The 7,636-nt window shown below is 47.3% G+C and overlaps 1 pseudogene; it reads left to right on the top strand.

Moving 5' to 3' along the window:
* LOC111971361 (ribonucleoprotein PTB-binding 2-like) overlaps positions 1-7,636 on the top strand; it is a 72,270-nt pseudogene that overhangs the window by 12,688 nt on the left and 51,946 nt on the right.

The raw sequence follows: 7,636 nt of genomic DNA, 5'->3' as shown, positions 1-7,636 counted from the left end.
AAGTATTCAGACCCCTTCACTTTTTCCTCATTTTGTTACGTTACAGCCTTATTGTCACACCCTGATCTGTTTCACCTGTCTTTTTGCTTGTCTCTACCCCCTTCCAGGTGTCCCCCATCTTCCTCATTATCCCCTGTGTATTTATACCTGTGTTCTCTGTTTGTTTTGTTGCCAGTTCATTTTGGTTTGTCAAGCCTACCAGCGTTTTGTCCGTGCGCCTTTCTGTCTCTAGTTCCTGTTTTCTAGCTTTTCCGTTTTTGAACATTCTGCCTGCCCTGACCCTGAGCCTGCTGTCGTTCTGTACCTTGTCACACCACCCTGGATTACTGACCTCTGCCTGCCCGGACCCTGAGCCTGCCTGCTGTTTCTGTACCTTTCGGACTCTGCTCTGGACTACTGACCTCTGCCTGCCCCCCCTGTTTGTTTTAAACTTTTGTTACTTCGAAACTGTCTGCATCTGGTTCTTCTCTGAGCCTTGACACTTATTCTAAAATGGATTAAATATAATTTTTTTCTCAGCAATCTACACACAATTCCCCATAAGGACAAAGTCAAAACAAGAAATTTTTGCTAATTTTATTAAAAATAAAAACATTTCTGCATTATTGAAGGTCCCCAAGAACACATTGGCCTCACATCATTATTAATTGGAAGATGTTTGGAACCACCAAGACTCTTCCTATAGCTGGCCGTCCGTCCAAACTGAGCAATTCGGGGAGAAAGGCCTTGGTCAGGGAGGTGACAAAGAACCTGATGGTCACTCTGACAGAGCTCTAGAGTTCGTCTGTGGAGATGGGAGAACCTTTCAGAAGCACAACCATCTCTGCAGCACTCCACCAATCAGGACATCATGGTAGAGTGGCCAGAAGAAGGCACTCCTCAGTAGAAGGCACATGATAGCCCTCTTGGAGTTTGCCAAAAGGCACCTAAGAGCTCTCAGAGCATGAGAAAACAAGATTCTCTGGTCTGATGAAACCAAGATTAAACTCTTTGGCCTGAATGCCAAGCGTCACGTCTGGAGGAAAACTGGCACCATCCCTATGGTGAAGCATGGTGGTGGCAGCATCATGCTGTGGGATGATTTTCAGCGGCAGTACTGGAGACAGTCAGGACCAAGGAAAAGATTAACGGAGCAGGGCCTCCTGAGTGGCGCAGTGGTCTAAGGCACTGCATTACAGTGCCGGCAGGGATATCCTTGTCCCATCGCGCACTAGCGACTCCTGTGGCAGAGTGCAAGCTGACATGGTTGCCAGGTGTACGGTGTTTCCTCCAACACATTGGTGCAGCTGGCTTCCAGGTTAAGCAATGCGCTTGGTTTGGGTTTGTGTTTCAGAGGACGCACGGCTCTCGACCTTCGCCTCTCTCTCTCTGAGGCCTTACGGGAGTTGCAGCGATGAGACAAGACTAACTACCAATTGAATACCACGAAATTGGGGTGTAAAAGGGGTAATATATATATATATATATATATATATACAGTGGGGAGAACAAGTATTTGATACACTGCCGATTTTGAAGGTTTCCTACTTACAAAGCATGTAGAGGTCTGTAATTTTTATCATAGGTACACTTCAACTGTGAGAGACGGAATCTAAAACAAAAATCCAGAAAATCACATTGCATGATTTTTTAAGTAATTAATTTGCATTTTATTGCATGACATAAGTATTTGAACACCTACCAACCAGTAAAGAATTCCGGCTCTCACAGACCTGTTAGTTTTCTTTTAAGAAGCCCTCCTGTTCTCCACTCATTACCTGTATTAACTGCACCTGTTTGAACTCGTTACCTGTATAAAAGACACCTGTCCACACACTCAATCAACAGACTCCAACCTCTCCACAATGGCCAAGACCAGAGAGCTGTGTAAGGACATCCGGGATAAAATTTGTAGACCTGCACAAGGCTGGGATGGGCTACAGGACAATAGGCAAGCAGCTTGAATGAGAAGGCAAACAACTGTTGGCCAATTATTAGAAAATGGAAGAAGTTCAAGATGACGGTCAATCACCCTCGGTCTGGGGTGATTGAAGAAGGATGAGTACAACCCAAGAACTACCATCCCAACCGTGAAGCATGGAGGTGGAAACATCATTCTTTGGGGATGCTTTTCTGCAAAGGGGGACAGGACGACTGCACCGTATTGAGGGGAGGATGGATGGGGCCATGTTTTCGCGAGATCTTTGGCCAACACCTCCTTCCCTCAGTAAGAGCATTGAAGATGGGTCGTGGCTGGGTCTTCCAGCATGACAACGACCCGAAACACACAGCCAGGGCAACTAAGGAGTGGTTCCGTAAGAAGCATCTCAAGGTCCTGGAGTGGGCCTAGCCAGTCTCCAGACCTGAACCCAATAGAAAATCTTTGGAGGGAGCTGAAAGTCCGTATTGCCCAGCGACAGCCCCGAAACCTGAAGGATCTGGAGAAGGTCCCTCTCTCTGTCCCTTCTCTGTCTCTCTCTCTGGTCCTCTACTCTCTCTCTATCTCTCTCTTTCTCACTGACCACAATGGTCACTCTCTCAGACAGGATAGACTTTGAGACTTGTACCCAATCCTCTCAGGCCACTGTCCCTGTGTTTGTGTAACACCTGATTAAGTTCTGTGACTGGGGGATAGGTGTGCGTACGCTGTGTTAAGAGCTGAGGTTAACTCAATGATTGTCACTCCCTGTGTAATATATTAAGCCCTGGCTTAAGGGAATCAGCTCCTGTGTCCTGTCCTTTGTTCGCGCTCTGCCCTGGCCCGTCGCCTGCCTGCCTGGCTGTACTGGGGCTGTGTCCCAAAATTCGCACCTATATGGGACTGGTCAAAAGTAGTGCACTATAGAGGGAATAGGGTGTAATTTAGGACGCATCCAGGTCAGGCCACAGCCTGCCCAGACCAACCCCTTTAAATGATTTCTAGGCCGATTTACATTTGAAAGACTGGGATTGTGCGCAGGAGAGACAACAAATCCTGACGTGTAGTATGCCTTAATCCATATCTCTGAATTATTGTGTCCGGGAAGGGCTTTGGACTCATTTAAGGCCCATTATCCACTGTGGGGCGGAGACGCGTTAGGAGAGAGAGGGAGAGGGGGAGGCAGAGAGGAAAAGAGAGAGAGAGAGATGGAGATATAGAGGAAAATGCTCTCGTGTGGTTGTGTACACTGTATATCTCTCTCTGAATGGAGATGAGTTTAGACAGCTCCCCTCCGTGCCTCGTATGGTAGAGTGAATTAGAGGTTGTGTTCCAAATGTTGTGTTCCAAATGGCATCCTGTTCCCTATATAGTGTACTTCTTTTGACCAGGTCTCATATAGGGCTCTGCTTAAAAGTAGGTGCTGGGCCCTGGCCAGAATTAGTGCACTATGTATGAATTGGGTGCAATTTAGGATGCATTCAGATATCTTTCCCTCTCAGTAAGAGAAACAGACAGCATACGTACGTATACCGCTGTTTCTTGTTAACTGAGTTAAGTTCTCGCTGTACTATTTAACCTTTTAACTGCAGTGGGCTGAATCAGGGTCACACAGAGTGTTTCTTGGTAGTCTTAAACAAATGTACTTTGAAACAAAAGTATACACCTCACACACATGGTTATGGGCTTAAACAAAAGAAAACACCTCYAYYATGTCAGATATAGAGTTTAAATGTATTCCATTTTGAGTTTGCAWCCCAATATTACACTTTATRTACACTACATGTACAAARGTATGTGGACACCCCYTCAAATGAGKGGATTCGGCTATTTCAGCCACACCCATTGCTGACAGGTGTATAAAATCGAGCACACAGCCATGCAATCTCCATAGACACATTGGCAGTAGCCTGTATTGAAGTGGTGTAAAGCTTGCCGCCATTGGACTGGAGCAGTGGAAACGTGTTCTCCGGAGGGATGAATCACGCTTCACCATATGGCAGTCCGACAGACGACTCTGGGGTTGGCGGATGCCAGGAGAACGCTACCTGTCCGAATGCATAGTGCTAACTGTAATGTTTGGTGGGGGAGGAACAATGGTCTGGGGCTGTTTTTCATTGTTCGGGCTAGGCCCCTTAGTTCTAGTGAAGGGAAATCTTAACGCTACAACATACAGTGACATTCTAGATGATTCTGTGCTTCCAACTTTGTGGCAACAGTTTAGGGAAGGCCCTTTCCTGTTTCGGCATGACAATGCCCCAGTGCACAAAGCGAGGTCAATACAAAAATGGTTTGTCGAGATCGGTGAGGAAGAACTTGACTTGCCTGCGCAGCGCCCTGACCTCAAACCCCATCGAACACCTTTGGGATGAATTGGAAAGTCGACTGCGAGCCAGGCCTAATTGCCCAACATCAGTGCCCGACCTCACTAAAGCTCTTGTGGCTGAATGGAAGCAAGTCCCCGCAGCAATGTTCCAACATCTAGTGGAAAGCCTTCGCAGAATAGTGGAGGCTGTTATAGCAGCAAAAGATCGGGGCGGGAATGGCAACGCTATAGAAAATTAAATGCCCAGTGATGTTTAGAATGGTGAGCAGTTCGAACGAACCAAGGCTTGTCCACCTAATACTCATTGGCCATTATAAGGAGTGTGACAAAGTACATCACCGAGACTTGAGTGATGATAAACAACAAGACAAACAGTTTGTACATAGAAAAACACAGGATTTTTCATTATGAAAATACTAATAACATTCCACACCCTGAGCCACAAGTGGGCAATTTGGTATTTTTACTGCAGAAAGGGGTACTGCAGAATACTTTGGGATTTTGGCCAACAGCCCTTTGGTGCTACTTCACCAGATCAGAGGACTTTGTGGATACGCATTTTTAATGTTCCTGGTCCAGCTATAGAGAGCCAAAAGTCGGGCGTAGGTATTCGCGTGGAGCGCAACGACTAAACATAGTATTAGAACAATGACTGGAAGTCTATGGGTATCCGCTAGCATGCTAGCAACATCCTTTAAACCGCACGCGCAGAGACATACAAATGGTATCCACGAAGTTCATCTGACTGTGGGGAAGTARWYAAAAGGGCATCGTTGCCAAAATCCTGAAGTATCCCTTTAATGTCAGACCACTGCCAGCACAGCAGGACACACACAGGAGTCACAWCCAAAGCAGAGACACCCACCGCAGGGGCTGGAGTGGGTGGCTGGTAGGCTGATGCTTTGGAACCAACGGACTTTGCTCAAAATGTCACCACCTTTTAGATGTAGAAACGCCACGAACACTCGTCACAGCACGGAGCGGAGCAGCGTAGAAATAGAGTAGCATAGAGCCGTACGGCATGGTCTGACACAGCATGCGTGTCTAAAGTGCTCTAAAGTGTCTCAGCGGGGTTCTACAGGAYGCTGATGTGGGGCTTCRGAGTGGCTTAATGGAGGTTTGTCAGCAGGMTAGTTCGGCCTCGCTGCCTTCACCCATCTCCGATCTGTGAGCGCCGAGACATACAAGTTTGAGGAAATACAACAGCTCTGTTTTGATCTCACCCCGGACAGACAAACACAGTGACGCTCACAGCAGTGAGCGGTGTGTGTGCTTGGGCTTAAAAGGAGCGAATGGGAGAGAAAGCATACAGAAAGAGGGAGGTAGGTAGGGCGAGGGGGGGAGAGAGAAGAGCAATGGGCTGCTGTGCAGGATGTACAGCTCTCTGCTCTCCTTCTCTCCTCTCTCTTTTCTCTCTCTCTCTCTCTCTCTCTCTCTCTCTCTCTCTCTGTGGTAGGTGAGTCAGATAGTAATCTATCTACCTACGGGACACGTTGCTCTGCTCTCTCTGTACAGTACCCTGGGATGAAGGAGGAGTGGAGAGAGAGCGGGCTTGTTGAAGTGCTTTGATTTCCTCTTACATCCCATAAGAGCTGCTCCTTTTTTTTTTTTAGCTACGAGTGACCCTGCGTGGGTGTGTGTGGCCTTCCGCGATAAGAGGATGACTCGTAGCGTGGTGTGTGTGTGTTGGAGCGGAGAGGGTAGCAGAGAGGGTAGCGTTGAGCGAAACGGAACAGGGAGGTAAAACGATATACGCCTCTCTTTGATGTTATATGCAGCCCATCTCCTGCCTGCTTGCATTCTGCTCGGCACTTCCCCAGGCCGTGTTTTAAACGAAGTCATGTTTACAGTTCCCCAGAGACCAGCCATACRTCTCTCAGGCAGCAGGCAGGCACCACTACCCCCGCGGTTCGTGTGGAAGTATACAGTAGCCATGGAAGTATACCGTAGCCACTGCACTTTGACCTCTGCCCTCTCCTCTGTCAGATAATGCATGGGCTGCTGGGTTGGTGGGCAGTATGCTTTGACTGTGTGTCGCTCTGGATAGGAGCCTCTGTTAAATGTGCGGGCAGAAGGGTGACTGATTTACTGTCTTCATATTCCGATTCACATGTTTTTGGGAATGTATCTCCACTGTGAGTGTAAACGACATGTTCTTGTTAAAGAACCCAAAAAAGCGATTCAACTTGAGGATATGTTTGATCTAATTCCCCAATACAAGAGAACGATTACAATAGGGAAACCTTCCACAAGACTTCTGAAAAGTATTTCTGAGGGGGGAAATTGCCTCAGCTGTCAACGAATCGAAGAAGTGTCCCATCGGGAAACACCGAGACGTTAGTGTGTTCGGTTGTTCCAAAAACAAAATCCATCTTTTATTCCCCCATGTTTAAACTCACCTCTCTCTGTTTCTACCCCTCTCTCCCTCCCTACACCCCTTCCTCCCTCTCTCTCTCTCTGCAGGAGGTCCATGAGATTCTGAAAGAATACGAGCTCAAGTATTGCTTTGTGGACCGCAACAAAGGGACAGGTAAGCCAAAACCAACCTCCCRCTTCTCCAAACCATCAACATCCTCTTCAGTGCACAGAMCAACCCCACCATGTCTGTCCAGTCACCTTTCCCGGGGCGTCAAGTTAAAGGGGATACCTATACATAGAGGAGAGCGAGAGCCAAACACTTGAAATCGAATACCTTTTTTGAAATGCSGATCTGCAAACAGCTGAGATAGCAGAGGGCAACATGTCACCAACCTCCCACTTCTCCAAACCAGCAACATCCTCTTCATGCACAAGAACAACCCCACCAGTGTCGTCCAGTCACCTTTCCCGGCGGCGTCAAGTTAAAGGGCATACTATACATAGAGGAGAGCCGAGAGCCAAACACTGAAATCGTAATACCTTTTCTTGAAATGCCGATCTGCAAACAAGCTGAGATAGCAGAGGGCAAAACATGTTTCACAGGGTTAAAGGATATTTAATGGCTGAGTGAGAGCTTAATGTGAAATGGCCTATCCACTGTGTGTGTGGGGTGTTATATCCACGGCCTCACGTCACACGGAATTAATCTATTCCAACGGGGCCGCGTGTCGCAGGGTAAGGATGGCTCCTGAAGGTTAAGCAGTAGAAGGAAGGACGTCGAGACGTTCTCTCTTTTTCCACACTGTAATTCATTTTCTTAACACAGATCCCTTGGCTGATATTTTGACAGCTCCACTTTCCTTCTCTCTTTACTCCTCTCTATCTCTCTCTATCTCTCTCTAGTCTCTCTCTTTTGCTCTCTATTCTCTCTCTCTCTTTTGCTCTCTCTCTCTACTCCTCTCTCTCTCTATTCTCTCTTCTCTCTCTCTCTCTCTCTCTACTCCTCTCTCTCTCTATTCTCTCTCTTTCGCTCTCCTATTGCTCTCTCTCTTTCG

This window comes from Salvelinus sp. IW2-2015, linkage group LG13 (assembly GCF_002910315.2).
Source record: "Salvelinus sp. IW2-2015 linkage group LG13, ASM291031v2, whole genome shotgun sequence".
Classification (NCBI taxonomy): Eukaryota; Metazoa; Chordata; class Actinopteri; order Salmoniformes; family Salmonidae; genus Salvelinus; species Salvelinus sp. IW2-2015.
Note: the sequence above shows the minus strand (reverse complement) of the source record. Positions and strands in the feature narration are given on the sequence as shown.